Source organism: Citrus sinensis, chromosome 5 (assembly GCF_022201045.2).
Source record: "Citrus sinensis cultivar Valencia sweet orange chromosome 5, DVS_A1.0, whole genome shotgun sequence".
NCBI classification, from domain to species: domain Eukaryota; kingdom Viridiplantae; phylum Streptophyta; class Magnoliopsida; order Sapindales; family Rutaceae; genus Citrus; species Citrus sinensis.
In genome coordinates, this window is record NC_068560.1 from 5,138,826 (window position 1) to 5,142,700 (window position 3,875).

General features: G+C 28.3%; 1 long non-coding RNA gene across 1 annotated transcript; it reads right to left on the minus strand.

Moving 5' to 3' along the window:
• Window positions 1-1,275: 1,275 nt before the first annotated feature.
• Window positions 1,276-1,797, minus strand: LOC102607513 (uncharacterized). The gene is made up of 2 exons (XR_369894.3): window positions 1,699-1,797; window positions 1,276-1,612 (listed from the first exon to the last, which is right to left on the minus strand). It is a non-coding gene; the product is annotated as an uncharacterized LOC102607513 (long non-coding RNA).
• Between the last annotated feature and the right edge of the window lie 2,078 nt (window positions 1,798-3,875).

A 3,875-nucleotide genomic window follows, 5' to 3' on the forward strand; every position in this document is an offset into this window, starting at 1 on the left:
TTGCGTAAGTGGTATATATTTATTTTAGTAAGGGCAAAAATTGGCAATCTCCCTTTTATTTAATTAAACATAACATAAAAAGAGTAACATTGTAATTAACCTGTATGGTCAGGATTTCTCTTATATTGAGGGATAATAAGAATATCAAGATTGTCATTAGTAAATGTCATCATCAACAGTACTAAGACGAGGAAATATTAGGAAGATCCTCTTCCACCAATCATTATACGTGAAAAATTCATATTAGAAAACTTAATCATAAATACACATTAAAATAAGGATTAAATAATAAAGTTCAACTAAAGTTGATCCTCTCCTTACCTGAACTACTCCTAAGTAGAAATTGATGCGCAGAATTTGATGATTAATAAATAAATAAAAAAGAAGTTAAATCATATACATCCACTATTATTAAATGACATATAATATAAGATTATTAAAGCTCAAGAGAGCTCAGATAAGGAGAAAATCCTAATCTTTCCATAATCTTCAAATCAGAAAAGATGTCGGCTTCCGGAATCAAAATTTCTCAGTAATTAAAGTTGCTTTTTCGACTTCCTACTTCTGGTTTGATTAATATACATGTAATGTATATGTAAAGAATTAAGTAGCCGAGAGTGCGAAGGTGGGTGATTGGGAAGTAAGTAATTACAAGATAATATAATAGCAATAATAGACTCTTTTCTTTCACAATACTATTATTTTAATTTGGAAAATTTTTTTTTCTGAAACATTTTTCAGTGCCTAAAATATTTTGTAAATTAAAAGAAAATTGAAGATATATAATCGTGACTCAATAAATATATTTCTTTAATTTTCGGGCATTGACAGTTGAAAATTGAGGTTTTTATTCTTAAATTGAAGTTATTTATTGTTTCAATCCATTAATTAATAGATGCTCTACGTAATTATTTACAAATAATGGTAAGATGATGGGATCATATATATAACGAAAGGTTTTTAATTCCACATTCAGAGACAAAATTTTATAACTTCGCATTATTTAACAAAATAATTAACAAATTAATAGTGATTATGGCTAAAGATTATGTTGATTAGCCCAGGCGTACTAAACGGCATGACTATTTTAAAGGTTGAAATTACAAATTTACATGCATTGTGTATTTTAATAAATTATGATCCAAGATCACTTGCTAGCTCCCAGAATGAGTTAACCATTGTTTCGAGTTTGTTTTAGTAAAAGATAATCCAGAAGAGAAAGCTTAATTAAGCTAACAAGGATAGACAAACTTAATTAATGTTAACACGTAGACAAGCAACAATATTTATTTATTTATTTCCTTTTTCAGGAATACACGATACACGTAAATAAACAAATAAAATCTCTCATATATCTCGAGAGATTTTATCAATTGAATTGAACCAAACCGACAGTCACATAATTGACAGAACGATAGGTAAAAGTACCCATCACTTTATTCAATTAAACATAACACAAAAGAGTAACAATGTAATTAGCCAGTGTAGTTAGGGTTTCTCCCATGTTGAGGGATAACAAGAAGATCAAGATTGTCATTCACATTGTCATCATCAATAGTACTGAGAAGAGGAAATAGTAGTAGGATGATAATCTCCGACCAATTGTTATTACCTAAAAATTTCATAACAGAAAAATTAATCATAAATATAGTAAAATAAGAATTATAAATGATATTCAACTGAAATTAGCCTAAAAACCTGCGCAGGTAGTTTCCATAATCTTCAACTGAAAAGATATTCACTTCGGAATCAAAATTACAACGTAATGAAGTTGCTTTTGCGAGTTCTTGATTCTGGTTTGATATGATACGCATGGGGGGTATATATAGAGAATGAAGTAAACGAGAGTGCCAAGGTGGGTGGTTGGGGCGTAGGTAATTCCAAGACAAACTATTAGCAATAACAGTCTTTTTTTTTAAAAAAAAGTTATTAATTTAATTTTGAAAATGTGGCCAGAACTGCAAAAATGTGGCTGTTTTCAGAAACAATTTTCAATGGCTCACATGATGGCTACAGTAATTTGTTTGTATTTGCTTTGACACGACAAATATATTCCTTTAATTTGCGGGCAATAACAGTTTTAGGTGATTCTAGTATTAGGTGCTGTAATATATACATATATGTATATGTGTGTATATATATATATGTGTGTACATATATCAAAGATAAGTGAAATTGTTACCATATTAGAGTAAGGGATAAGGTAAAAAATTAAAAAGCACAAATTTCAATACAATAGAGTGCATTTTGTCCTACAGTATATTAAAATTTGTATATTTTTTCTTTTACTTTATTCCTTACTTTTAACATGGTAAGGTTTTTTTTCATTTTAAAATTGCTCTATATAGGAAAACTCTCAAGTGCAGATGCCCGCACAAATTTTCTTACAGATTTGGTACTTTATAATGATGTAAAAGTTGTTTTTATAAAGCTGTGAAAGTTCAAATGAGAGAGAGAGAGGCCAGACACCAGCACAACAATTCATGTAGGTTTGAGACTTCATAATGGTTCAAAAGGCCTTCACGCCATTGTTAGATCCTGAATCTGCATGACGCCCACAAGCAAAAAGGATTCTGGATTTAGTATTGATCTAGCCCAAAATCTTGGACTTTGTTAAAGTTCAAAAAATATATTTGGAAATAAAATTTAATAATATAATCATTATACTATTAAATCATATGTCTTAATAGTTTTATCCAACTTTAACAAAATTCAGGATCTTAAATTAGAATATTTCTAATATACATACATACATACATACATACATACAACACACACACACACACAGATTTTAAAGTGTGGGAAAAATCGGGAAAACTTTAAAATCGTGATGTTTAATAGTATTATGAAATTAAACTTTGAAATCGTAAAATATTAATTTTAAAACTTTCTTGTACTTTAAAATCGTGGATTGGAAAATTTCCCTATATATATATTCTCCTTTATTTTCTATGCAATAACAGTTTATCGGCAATAATTGTAATGTTTATAATAAATATATAAATTCAAGTGGCTGACAGTCCATACCTACTCATGGAACCTTCCATGGATTGGGCTTATTAATTTGGGTTTTGAAAATTTTTATCTTAGATCAAGTTTATGATTCAACATCCTTAAATTACACTTACTTTTACACTATTTTCTGACCTCTAGATATATAATTAATCAATGGATAGGATTAGATCTAATTAATTATGTTGACTATATTTATAAATAATTAATAATATTGATTTTTGGGCTTAGATTTTTTTCTCTCCAATTTACTCGCTCCTTAATTCATTTTCTTTAATCTCTCTTGTCATCTTCTTCACGGTTTAACAGTATAACAAAAGCTTGTTGCAGAGAAAAATAGAAAAATTATGAATTGCTTCAAAAATGTATAGTCTTTTATGCCTTTTTTTGTTTGAAGAAAAAATATTCGTTTTCAATCACTATTATTGTAAAATTGAACACAGTCAAACCTTAGAAGGCAAAAGCGGCATTTCGTATGCGAGCTTGTAAAAAGTAAAATCAGAAATATTATGCTTAAGCAGCCATTATTGATCTATAATTTTAGTTGTCTATGGAATTGTGGATCAATTAATATTGGCTTGAATAAAAATCAATGAATTTTGTTGAAAGAATTTTTTCCCATAAGCACACTTGAAGATCAATCATCGCATATGTGTTTTAGAAAATCAAAAAGTTCTTCAACTTCAAGTCAGCTGATTTTATTGAAATTTTATTACAAATGCATGAAAATATTGTCAGCAGGTTGGAAGTGAAACAATTAATGAGAAGATGAAACAAAACACAAACTAAGATATAAGCAAAAAATAATAATAATAATAAAAACTATGGAGGGAAAGTAAATAAGTAGGAGAGAGAAATGTTAA